This window comes from Carcharodon carcharias, chromosome 6 (genome assembly GCF_017639515.1).
Source record: "Carcharodon carcharias isolate sCarCar2 chromosome 6, sCarCar2.pri, whole genome shotgun sequence".
Classification (NCBI taxonomy): Eukaryota; Metazoa; Chordata; class Chondrichthyes; order Lamniformes; family Lamnidae; genus Carcharodon; species Carcharodon carcharias.
The window spans coordinates 28,261,864-28,275,863 of record NC_054472.1 but is presented as its reverse complement, the minus strand read 5'-3'; positions in this window follow the sequence as shown (position 1 = coordinate 28,275,863).

The following is a 14,000-nucleotide window of genomic DNA, read 5'->3' as shown; positions in this document are numbered from 1 at the left end:
CGTGACACTACATTTTGGTGATTCCCTGACATCCACAGTGGAGGTGAAGGCAGTCTGCTGTCTGTGAAGACCTTGATAGTGTCCTCTGTGTGGGCAGTGTTGACCTCTGTGCATTGGCATGCCGGCACCATCATCTCAGAGCGAAGGTGGACAGACTCCTCCATCATGCTTTGCAATCTGAGGAGTGCAGTGGACATCCCTTCCTGATGTTCCTGAGCTTGCCTTTGCAGCTCCAGCAACTGAGGTATGACCAAATCCAGAGTCTCTCAGTCACTCTCAGGAGATTTCTGACATCTAGCAGTCCTCTGAGTTTCAGACACCTGGCAAGTCCCTGCCACCACCCGCTGTGGATCAGAGAGTGAGATGTGGGTGAGTGCTGTGACGGGACTTCAATGAGGGTGTCTTCAGATTCTTCTTCTGATGTGTCTTTAGGGATGATTGGAGGCCCTGGGTCATGGACTCCCTCAGCTGTTTCCCAGATGTGCCTCTGTAAGCACGGAGCAATAATTAGTGCATTGCAGTGGCAGGACACATCACTCAGTGTGGTTGTCTGATGGATGTTGCACCGTTGGATCTTCACTTGGTAGAGCACCGCTGACCTCACCATCAGAACAGGAATGGTCCAGATCCTCACCCATCAGCTGGATGACTCTATTTCCAAAGTCCATGAGGACCTTGATTTCAGGCATTCTTCCATCAGTCTGCAGCCTCTCCCTTTTTTTGTGCCAGCTTGTCCTGCATGAATAGAGATGGAGGGAGTGTAAGCAGGACACCTGCCAGGCCAGATGATAAATATGCTTGGCATGTGTGGGTGGTGAGCCCCTTGGACGGGATGAGGACAATGAAGGTGTGTGTGAGAGAGGGAATGGTGGTCCCCCTTGAGTGACATGAGTGAGGGCCCTGTTGATGTGTGATGGATTTGTCAGTGTGAGGGCTGAGAGTGATGAGAAGAGTGACTTAACCTGGTAGAATGGAGATCATTTATCCTCTTTCAGCACTGGGTGGCTGTCCTCATTTGCAGGGCGTTGGTACTGACCACCACTGCCACTGCCTCCCATGCTGGATTGGTGATGTTGCTGACCTACCTGTGGCCAGAGCGGGGGATAGAGGACATCATGCTGTGCCTCCACAGCATCCAAGAGGCACTCAAGGGATGTATCACTCAACCAGGGTGGCTGCAGTCGTCTTGACTTTCAAGGCCATGTCTTTTTTGGCCCTGAGCCAGAAGCACTGAGAGGTGTGCACATGGCTGCACTTTAAATATGGTGCCTGGCATGATCAAGTGGCAAAGTGATGGCATGGCGAGCAAATAGGCCGCCCGCCATCGAAACGGCGTGTTTCCCAGGAATGCAAGATTACTGAGGCGGGATTGGGACGATACAGCATGAAGAGTCAGTAAAACATCCTTTTTCCTGCTGCTACTGCTCATAGTGCAAATCTGGGACAATTCTGCCCCTATGTTGGAAATACAGGTGCGTTGAGACACTGTCAAGTAAATTGCACTTGGGATGCTGTGAGTGGTAGCCGAGTTGGTACCACTGATAGAGCTGATTAGCAGACGCTTCTTCGGTGGAATTGTTTAGTTTATTTACAAAGGTGCTCAGCAGCAACTACACATGTGCTTCCAACCCAAACTCCACTACTGACTACTGAGGTAGCCCATGCTACACTCCTATTGGGTTCTACAGATCATGTGATCTTCCTTAACAAGTCTTATTCTTTAAAAGTATATTACACACTAAATAAAACCATAATTGCCACTGATGTATTCCGCCTATCACCCAGAAGGAGGAGGAAAAGCAGCCATATTGTTTTTAAAGAAATAAAAATTCAAAATCTGAATTTGCAATTTTGAAAACATGATTGAAGAGGGCCAGCTCTCTTAACCTTGTGGGTTTACTTTCTGAAATGCCAGTGAGATCCTTATGTTCTCTGTGTAGTCTTCTATCCTGATGTGAGGATTTATGGGTTTACTTCACTATAGGAAGATTCTTCAAACCTAAATCATTTTTTACCTGGAGGAATAATTTTCCCTTTTTGGCATCTAAGGGGAGCTTGTGAAGTCGTTTCATCTTGAAGGAGATGAATGCATTCTTCGGTAACTATAGCGGCGACAATATGCAATATTTATGAGCAACATGATTTTTCATTGCATGTCATTGGACATTATGTCACATTACAAAAAACTGCCACAAGGTATTTTGTTTTTTCACTGTGAAATGGTTATATTTAATGGTCCTTATAAAATCTGGTCCAGAATAGAATCAGTCTTTAAACAATGGCAGGCACCACCATTTGATTGACTGCAAACTTCAGTGTGTAAGAGGATATTAAAAACGTTATCATATTATGTGCGCATTCATTTGGAGTTTCTCTGAGTCCTTTCCACTTGATCCTGTTGTGCAGGAAATACTGAAGTGAGGTCAATTCATGTCAAATTTAATATCATAATGCAAACAGAGGATAAATCAATGGGGAGCAAAAGGTTACTGAAAAATAAACCACTGTGTGCCACTGGACCAGTTGTTAAGTGGAACTATATAACCCTGATATCATGGCTGGTTTACCTCTCATTTATCCACTGCCAAGTTTCTACCACATTTTGTGAAGGAATCATCCAGCAGTTTATAAGCATTTTTATTTTGATTTACATCGATAAATTTCAGATGGCCCAAAGCCAAATTTATATTAAAAATAGAGAGGATTAGCTCAAAAAATAGAATAAAGTAGAAATGAATATCTTCCTATTAATTTTTTTTCCCCTAACTATTGGTCAATGTTGGAGGTTGCTAGTAATCTGGTAACATGCTAACTGCTGAGCAAGCACAGAATGGGTGCTATTTTGGTTTCTGCTGGTGCTGCCAGGTGGGATATGATTGAAAGTAATGTGACATAAAGACGTGCATGGTGAGTAAGATATGTGATGTAATATTATAGGACAAACACCAGGATGTTTCATGAAATTAGAATCTCGATTACTTGTTTACAATTAAGCATAAACTACAGTTCCAGCACCTAAGCTCCACTTCCCTTTCAACAGGTCCCTCACAAGTGAGCTACATCCTCCATGCTCACAGCGATAGAGGGCGGAATAATCCCAGAATTGCACTAAGTGCGGTAGCAGGCGGGAAAAACATTTTACCTGCCGGCTGCAATGGTGGCTTCTCATGCTGTGTCATCCCAAACCCGCCACATAAATTATGCATTCCTGGGAAACACACCGTTTCGATAGCATTTGGGCTCCGATTTCCCCCGCCACGCCATCACCTCACTACTTTATCATGCCGGGCACCACGTTCAAAGTATGTCATGCTCACACCTCTTAGTGCTTCCATCCCAGGACTGCTGCAAAGGAGACTGCGGCCCCCAGGTTTAGTGACGCATCCCTCAAACACCTTTTGGACACCATGGAGGCCCACTGTGATGTCCTCTACATCAACTCTGGCTGCAGGAGAGGCAGCAACATTACCACACCGGCTTAGTACGCAACGAGACTGGTGACTAGTGCCAGCGCTGCACAGAAGAGTTTGGCCATCCAATGCATAGAGGATGAGTGAACTCATCCATGCCGCCAGGGCAAGGAAACCATCTCATCAATCTAAACACACACACAAACCCATCACACATTCACTGGCATCTCACTCCTCACTCAAGGGACATCACCACTCACTCAGACATACCCTCACATGTCCATCTGGCCTCATCTCCTCTGGAGACTGCCTCCTCAACCCTCACCATCTTGAGGCCATTTGCACAGATCAAAATATGTCCCCCACACACACACACACTCTGGGATACCCCCTTTCCTCAGTGTAGCCCTCACCCTGCAGCCTCTTCCATTGCCTGAGGCCACTTCTCCCCTTTCCCAAGCAAGCCCTAGCCCTGCAGTCGTTGAAAAGCCATCCATGCCTTATGGCTAGCCTGGTAGTTAGAGACCTGCCTGTAAGCCCCTCTAAAAGTGATGTGGTGCTGCCTGCGAAGCCTGGCGCTGATGACTGGGAGCGCTGCCCGAAGTAAGGTAGGCAAAAAAACCTCGAGGTCCCAACTGAAGTGCAGCTCGCGAAGTCCACGTCATACATATGCTGTTGTCAAACATGTCAGCGTGCAATCAGGCCAATGTACTGGGACGATCCAGCGTGTGGGATGATTCCAGCGGGCTGGGCTTATAATGATTTGCAGACGTATTGCAATGAGGTTCCTGACATCTGATGGCGGCAACTGCAGCCCGCCATTGACCAGCAGAGCGGGCAATTGCAAATTGGCTTCATGATGTCATGAAACTGATTTTTGGCCTTCTTGCCATATTGCCCGTTCACGGCGCCAGACAGGCCCGACGCCAACGGGCACAGAAAATAGATTTTCCTGTCCTTGTGACATTGTGATTTGTATAAATGATAACCTCATCACAGAGTACGTAGGGTCCCTGTGGTGTAGTTCTGGGGAATGTGTGCAATTGTACAGAGGGTATGCTATGTGTTCTTGGTGTCTTTTGGATCCCAAATGTTGGTAATACTCATACTTTAAGCTTGGAAAGGTGAGAGCTTTTTGTTTAATATTTGCTATGCTGCCTTGTACAATAGAAGGGGTGGTTTGAATTGGTTCTGTTGCACATTACATGAGTCACAAGTACAGCCATGAAAAGTGACCACCGTAACGCTTACATATAACAACTAGTTCTTAGCTAATTAGTTCCTAGCTCTTTAAAACGTAATGTCCCTTTCAATGTAGCAGTTCCAATCATCAACTTTTCTAAACTAAGGAAGATTATCAATCAACTTTTGGAAGTAAACTGAACCCCTTCTTAGAGTATTTTATGGTGTGCATTCTTTTTTTTAAATATTCACAGTAGCATTTAGGTGGTAAGATGTTGTGCCTCCATTTTGTATATTTGGCATTCGTTTCTCTTAGCGGTGAGTTGGTATGTTGCAAATGTGATGTCGAGTGTTGTCCCTGGTGTTGCTAATGTGGTCTCATTTTCTGGTGATGTTGCTAATTTTGTCTCTCTAGATATTAATGTTCCTGTGCTGCTGATGGTCTTTTCTGTTTTTCCAGCTCTGGTGCATGTCGAATATGAACTCTGTCCTTCTCATTTTGCTTACCAGTTTCGTTCTCAATTATGCAACAACTTTAGCTGGGCTCCAGGTTTTTGTGAATAATTTGTTCTTTCAACAGCTCAGGTAGGGATTTAGTATGTTTGTTGAAGTGCTGACCTCTTCTTTCCTGTGCTTCATTGAGTTGTCTCATTTCCTCCTGGTCATTTGGAGGATGTATTTTGCTCGACAGAGTAGTCTTTTATACATATTTTTTCCATTCAACAGCTCTGCAGGTGATTTCATATCCAAGAGGTATGGATTAGAGTGACAAGGCAAGGTTTGGATCCTTCTTTGTCTCTCAGCATTTCACAAGGGTTCCTTTTGATCATCTGGACGTGTCTTTCTACAAAGTAGTGTCCTCGAGGGTAGTATGGTAATGAAGTGACGATGTTGAACCCATAATGTTCAGCAAGTTCCTTAATTTCCCTGGATGTGAAATGGACGTCATTGTTGCATATTAATATTTCAGGAATCCCTTGCTCAGCATACAGAACTGCTGAGATGATTATTGTAGCTCTCAAGTCTTCCATCTTTTGGGTAAAAGGAAACTTTTGATTAGTAGTCTGCAAATATGCGATGCCATTCTTTACTGTGTGTAAATAAATCAGCTCCCACATTATGCCATTGTCCGGGTGGTACCTCAATAGTTATTATCTCCTTTCTGCTGTGTGTCCCTGCATTTCTAACATACATTGCATGTATTTTCAATGTCTTTGGCTGTGTACTGGATAGCCATATACAATCTGGTTCTGAGCTTACACTTTTCCACTTCCATGTGGCCTTCGTGTATCTTCTGGAGACGTTCTTCCTGCATTGTTTTGGGTATGACAATTCTTGATCCGACTTGCAGAACAACATCTTCCAGTGAGATGTCATCTCTGATAGACAGAGCAGTTCTGCTGTGTTTCTGGCTGTGTTTGCGGTATCTTATCAGGTCATCATTTTATCACTTGCTGATAGAGCATCTGTAACTCCTCATTGCTGGTGTCATCTCTAATTTGACTCAGTTTTGGTGCTGTTAGGTGATGAATCTTTATATCTAACCCTTTTATCTCCTGTTTCTCCTGTGGTGACAACCAAGATAGGTTATCTGCCAGCAACATTTCTCTTCCTGGCTTGCATTTCAGAGTAAAATTGTAACTCTGAAGCCTTAAGAGTAATCTTCATAGTCTTGCCGATGTGCTCACAGATTCTTCTTGTAGATGTGCTCCAGTGGACAATGATCACTCTCCTCTATAAACTTTCTTTCGTAAAGTTATGGATGGAACTTGTCACATCCATCCACAACTGCCATGTTGGCACATCTGGTCTCAGCTGAGGTTGGAGCTTTGGATGGATTTCCCTCTTGTACTAGGGCTGCTCCCAGTCCTTTTGTAGAAGCATCTACTTGCAGAGTGACAGGTTTCTTTCAGACATAGTATGACATACATGTCTCCTAGCATATTACCTTTTTGAGTTTGATGAAACTCCTGTCATGTGACTCTAACCACTGGTACTCTACAACATTTTTCATCAGCTTTTGCAAATTTGCTCTGTGCTTTGACATATGCAGTATGAAGGAGCTCATGTATTGGATCAAGCCAAGAAAACTTCTTAACTCTCTCTTATCTCTTGGAACTTCCATCCTACGCAGCCATGATATTTAACGGTTTGTCTTGATTCCATCAGGTGTGTACACCATTCCGAAGAATTGGCATTCTGTCACTTTTGCAATGTATTTGTCCGTGATTAACTTGATGTTGCTTTTCTGATTCTCTCCATGGCTTCATGTAGATGGTAGTTATGATCTTAACCGTCTACACCATAAACCTGGATATCACCTGCTGTACAGACTGCTCCTTTACATTTCCTGGATGTCTCATCTACTTTCTGCTGGAACAATTCCTGGCTCACTTTCAGACAAAAGGTAAAAGCAATAATATGTACCATCCAAAGGGTGTGTTGAATGTTGTCAAAAGTGAAGATTCCGCATCTGGTTTCACATTCCAGTAGCCATTTCTGGCATCAAGCTTGCTGAAAACCTTTGCATCTGCCAGTGTTGGTGTGATCTCTTCCAGTGTTGGATTGGGGGTAGTAATCCCTCCTTATGGTTTGTTTAGGGTCTTTGGGATCCAGGCAAATTCTTGGCCATCCAATTGGTTTCTCCCTCACCACCATGAAATGTACCCAATCTGTAGGCTCTCTGACTCTGGCAATCACCTCTTTTCTTCCATCTCTTGGAGCTCTCATTCAAGCTTTCCTTTTATACTATTGATACTTTACATGGGGGATGAATCATTGGTTTCACCATGGGTCAATAGCGATGTTATACTCAAAATCTTCAAAGCATCCAACTATCTCATCGAAATACTCTGGGTACATTTGCACTGGATCTTCTTTGCATCTGATTGAAGGGCTCTTTTCAATGGATCTACTCTCTGCAACCCTTAGTGTTGCCTCCTTCATCTCATGAAGATTCCCAGAAGGCATTTGATAAAGTGCCACATCAAAGATCATTGCAGAAAATAAAAGCTCATGCTGTAGGAGGTAACATATTTGCATGGAAAGAAAATTGGCCAGCTAACAGAAAGCAGAGAGTTGGCATTAATGGGTCTTATTCTGGTTGGCAGGTTGTGACGAGTAGAGTGCCCGGAATCAGTCCTGGGGCCTCAACTTTTTATATAAATGACTTGGATGAAGGGACCATAGGAATGGTTGCTAAATTTGCTGACAACACAAAGATAGGTAGGAAAGTGAATTGTGAAGAGGATATAAGGAGGCTACAAATTGACATAGATAGGTTAAGCGAATAGGCAAAGATCTGGCAAATGGAGTATAATGTGGACAAATTTGAAATCATTCATTTTGGTAGAAGGAATAAAAAAGAAGCTTATTATCTAAATGGTGAGAGATTACTGAGCTCTGAGATTCAGAGGGATCTGGGTGTCTTTGTGCATGAATCACAAAAGATTAGTATGCAGGTACAGCAAGCAATTAGGAAAGTTAATAGAATGTTGCTGTTAGGGAATTAATCGTACCATTTCATGCAGTGGTATGGTTCCTATGTCTATCATGTTCTCAAACTAACCAGCATATTCTAGGGTATGGATATTTTGGTTTCTTTTCCTATCCATTCACCCTACTGCCCTGGCTCCGGTGCTTAATCTACCTCCTTCCACCTTCGTTCTGCACATCTTTTGCCAATGATTGGTCTTTCCATAAGCTCTGCAGATTGAGCTATATGCAGGACATTTCCTTCTGTCTGTGAATTCATGTGGTCGTCCACAGCTCCTGCACATCTTTCTCTCTGTTTTCTGTATACTCTTTTTTTGCTTCTGCAATGCTCAACCCTGTTGCATTTATCTTGACTTAACTGAACGCTAGCCATTTGGGCAGTCAGTGTCTTAACCTGCCTACTCATGGCTTCACGTGCTCTGACAGTGTCTACAGCCTGTGATATTGTGAGCTCAATCTTCCCAATTACCGCTTTCTGTACTCCGGGGTGTGCAGAACCCCAAATCAGTTGATTCATCAGCCGCTCATCCATGTCTTTAAACTTACATTTCCTAGCTGCATTTTAAAATCTTGTTGCAAAGTTATCAATAGACTGGCCTAATTCCTGACCAAGGCCTTGAAATTCATACCAGTAGATCCAATGATGTGATTTTGGCTGCAGATGGGTGCTGAATCTTCCAAAAATTATGGGTGGAATCATCCCAGATTTGCACTAAGTGCGATAGTGGACAGGGAAAGCTATGTCTTACCTATCGGCCGCAATGGCAGCTTCTCATGCTGCTGCATTAATTATGCATTCCCGGGCGACACACTCTGTGTTGGATGGGCTCTCATTTGCTGGCCACACCATAACCTCGCCGCTTCATCATGCTGGGCACCACATTTAAAGTGCATGTATGAAGTGCACAACTCTCAGTGCTTCCAGCCCAGGACTGCTCCACAGAAGAGCAGGCACCTTTCGGAGCCTGCAGTCCCCCGGTTTAGTGACACATCCCTCGAGCACCATGGAGGTGTGGAGGCCCACCATGATGTGTCCTCTACCCCGGCTCTGGCTGCAGGAGGGGCAGCAGCATCACCAATCCAGCATGGGAGGCAGCGGTAGCAGTGGTCAGTGCCAATGCCCTACAAAAGAGAACAGCCACCCAGTGCTGCAACAGGATGAATATTCTCGCCAGTTCACAGAATCACGGAATTTTAACAGCACAGGAGGAGGCCATTTGGTCCACTGTGTCTGTACCGGCTCTCCAAATGAGCATTATGACCTAGTGCCATTGCCTGCCTTTGCCCCGTTCCCCTGCACATTGTTTCTGTTCAAATAATCATCTAATGCTGTCTTGAATGCCTTGATTGAACCTGCCTTCACCACACCTCAAGGCAGTGCATTCTGGACTCAAACCACTCGTTGTGTGAAAAAAGCTTTTTCTCACATCACCTTTGCTTCTTTTGCAAATCACTTTAAATCTGTGCCCTCTTGTTCTTGATCCTTTTACAAGCGGGAACAGCTTATCCCTATCTATTCTGTCCAGTCCCCTCATTATTTTGAATGTCTCTATCAAATCTCCTCTTAGCCTTCTCTCCAAGAAGAACAGTCCCAAACTCTCCAATCTATCTTGGTGACTGAAGTTTCTCGTCCCTGGAACCATTCTTTTAAACCTCTTCTGCACTCTCTTCATTGTGTTCACATCCTTCCTATAATGTGGCACACAAAACGATACATAATACTCCAGCTGAAGTCTAACGAGTGTCTTATATAAATGCAATATAACTTCCTTGCTCTTGTACCCTATGCCCCTATCAATAAAGCCCAGGATATTATATGCTTTACTATCTGCTCCCTCCACCTGTCCTGCCACCTTCAATGATCTATGTAGGGCAGGTAGGAGTTATCACAGTAGTAATTTGTAGACTTATGTATGTGCTTCTCACCCTGACTCCACCTATGAACTTACTATTCTCTATTCTAGTGTTTTCTATCTCTCCCAGTATTTTGTGCACCCCGGTATCCCTCTTTGATATTCTCTCCTGGTTCCCACACCCCTGCCGATTTAATGTGAAGCCCTTACAACAGGACAAGCAAAATGCCCCACAAGGAATGCAGTCCCAGCTCTTTCAGGTGCAACCGGTCCAGCTTGTACAGGTGCCATCTTCCATAGAACTAGTCCCAGTGTCCCAGAAATCTAAAGCCCTCCCTCCTGCACCAACTTTCCAGCCACACGTTCATCTGCCTTATCCTCCTATTTCTGTACTCACTGGCATGTGGCACTGGGAGTAATCTGGAGATTATTACATTTGAGGTCCTGCTGCTAATTTGTTACCTAGCTCCCTAAATTAAGATTGCAGGACCACATCCCCCTTCCTACATAAATCATTGTTACCAATGTGGACCATGACCTCCTGGTTGTTCACCCTCCCACAGAAGAATGTCCTACAGCTGCCCTGTGACATCCTTTACCCTGGCACCGGGGAGGTAACATATCATCCTGGAGTCATGTCTACTGCTACAGAAAACCTGTCTGTTCCCCTAACCAACAAACCCCCGATCACTATTGCTCTTCCTTTCTGCTTCCTCTCCTCCTGTACAGCCAAGCCACTCGTGGTGCCACAAACTTGGCTCTTACTGTACTCCTCTGAGGAACCAACGCCCTCACCTGCTTCCAAAATGGAAAACCAATTGGTGAGCGGGACTCAAGGGGATTCCTGCACTACCTGCCTACTTCTCTTGGACTGCCTGGTGGTCACCCATTCCCTCTCTGTCTCCAGGCTCTTAAGCTGCTGTGTGACTACCTCTCTGATCATGCTACCCATGTAGCTCTCAGCCTCACAGATGCACCACAGTGAGTCCAGCCACTGCTCAAGCTCTGAAACCCAGAGCTCAAGTTTCTGCCGCTGACAGCACTTCCTGCACATCTGGTCAGCTAGGACACCAGTAATATCCATGACTTCACACACATTACAGGACACGCATTCCACTCGACGGAGCTGCCCTGCCATGTCTTAACACTACTTCCTTTACATTAACTTTTTTCTACTTTGGATTATTTATATTGCTTTATTATATTGGCCCTAAATTTCCCTTATTCCTGGTGCTTCTCAGTTAAATCCAAGTGTAGCTGCTTGTTTAAAAATATTACACTTTTGTAATTTATTCACCAGATCCTACTTACCAAGGCTGCCACTCTTATTTCTGAGGAATAGTAGAAAAGGCAAGGAGCACCTCCTCCCTCCTCACCAAACTCACTCAGGCACCTCTGTTCTTGAACCCTCGCCATTTCTCTCTCTGTTTTTCTAACCCCTCTGCTTTCCTGTAGGTGCTGCTGACCGCCTGGCTCTGGTCCTCCTCTCACACTCTCCTCTAGGTGCTGCTGACTGCCTGGCTTGGGGTCCTCCTCTCACACATTCCACCAGGGTAAGTCACTTTTCTTATCACTCTCCAATCACACCCTTAGCAATACAGGCCAAATTTCCATTTGCCTTCTTCATTACTTGCTGCACCTGCATGCTAACTTTTTGCATTTCATGCACAAGAACACCCAGATCCCTCTGTGCTGCACTTTTTTGGAATAATAGTTTGCCTTTTGATTCTTCCTAAGAAAGTGCATGACCTCACAATTTCCTACTTTAAACTCCATCTGCCAAGTTTTTGCCCACTTGCTCACAAACAAAAGAACATGAGAAATAGAAGCAGGAGAAGGCCTTTGGCCCCTCAAGCCTGTCCCCACATTCAATGAGGAGGTCTCAACTCCTCTTTCATGCCAGCTTCTCATAGCCCTCAACTCCCCAATATTTCAAAAGTCTATCTATCTCCTCTTTAAATACTTTCAATGACCTCGCCTCCAGAACTCTCTGGGGTAGAGAATTCCAGACATTCATTACCCTCTGAGAGAATAAATCCTTTTGCATCTTTAAATGAGTGTCCCCTTATTATGTAAATATAATCTCTAGTTTGACATTTCCCCACTAGTGGAAACATCTTCTCAACATCTACCCTGTTAAGCCCTCTCAGAATCTTGTACGTTTCAATAAGATCACCCGTCATTCTTCTAAACTCTAACGAATAAAGGCCTAACCTGCTTAGCCATTTTTAATAAGTCAACCCCTTCATTCCAGGAATCAGCCTAGAGAGTGTCTTTTGAACTGCCTCCAATGCTGGTATATCCTTTCTTAAATACATGGAACAAAACTGTACACAGTACTCCAGGTGCAGCCTCACAAACAACCTCTAAAGTTGTAACAAGACTTCCCTATTTTTAAATTCCAACCCCCTAGCAATACAGGCCAAATTTCCATTTGCCTTCTTCATTACTTGCTGCACCTGCATGCTAACTTTTTGCATTTCATGCACAAGAACACCAAGATCCCTCTGTGCTGCACTTTTTTGGAGTCACCCTTCAGTTCAATAATAGTTTGCCTTTTGATTCTTCCTTAGAAAGTGCATGACCTCACAATTTCCTACTTTAAACTCCATCTGCCAAGTTTTTGCCCACTTACTCAACCTATCTATATCCTCTTGCAGATTCCTTATGTCCCCATCACAACATGCCTTCCCACCTATTTTTGTATTGTCAGCAAATTTGGATACATTGCCCCCTCCTCCAAGTCATTAATATAGATAGTAAATAATTGAGACCCTGGGATTGATCCTTGTGGCACCCTACTAGTTACGTCTTTCCAACATGAAAAAGACCCATTAATCCTGACTCTGTCTTCTATGTGTTAACCAATCATAGAACACATCCACAGGAATCTCACACCTCAAGGGACAACACCACTAACACTCACACACACCCTCACATCTCCATCAGGCTCATATGCTCTGGAACTCGCATCCTCATCCTGTCCATGGCTCTGCTCACCACACAAACATTGCATGCAGTGCCATGTGTCCTGCTCACTCTCTCTCCATCTATTTCCATGCAGGAGAAGCCTAGTCACATCAGCAGGGAGAGGTCCCAGACCGTGGGTAGGTTGACGCACATTAGACCCCCCCACTCACTGAGGAGTGTGCCATCGCGCTGACTGGTGAGGACATGGAATGTGCCTGTGGTGACAGTGAGGTCAGCAGTGAACAACCTCGTGAGGATTCTGCACCACATCATCTCTCTCTCCTGCTTTTGACTCTGCTGCCATGCACTAATTATTTCACTCTGGTTCACAGGGAGCTCTGCCAAGCAACTGACGTCCTTAGCTAGCCAGTCCCTCAACTCTATCCAGGTCCTCATCTCTAGCCAAAAGGGCACCTCCTCCGTGGAAGAGCTGGAAATAAGCAGCCTGAAGACCCATCACAGTGTTTACCCACACCCTGCACCAGCACAGAGACATACACCTCAGTGGGATCTAGGTCTGGAACAGGTTCAGGTTCACAATCTAGTGGTCATTGCATGGACACATGTCCACAAAGGAGGAGGCAGGTTCAGCCAAGTTCTCCAGCACTCGGAGGGCTGCTGGTGAAAAGGCATCTGTGAGGTTTGAGTCAGATGACAAACTTCTGGATTTGACCTTCCAACCCATCCTGGAGAGTCAGCAGAAGGCATTGGAACATCATGCAGAGCTGTTGGAAGCCCTCAATAGAGTGCCACATAGTCAGAGCAGTGCGCCTGCCTGTTCTCTGATGAAGTGGTGCCCACACATGTGTGTGAATGGAGGTCTCCATGGGGAGGACGACAGACGCCATGGAGAACCTGGTCCAGCAGAACACAGATGTGTGCAGACTTGCACTCCATCACGGGAGCCATGAATGAGTTTCTGCAGTGGCAATGAGAGAATGAAACAGGGTACCTTGACATACTTCCAGGTGCTCCTTCCGCTCAAGGGAGGAGGAATGGCAGCTGGACACCCCTGGGTCATCCACTGAGGAATCTGAGGCTGTCCTCTACCTCCGAATCCCTTTTGGCTGTGAGCCCCTCAACCTTGTAC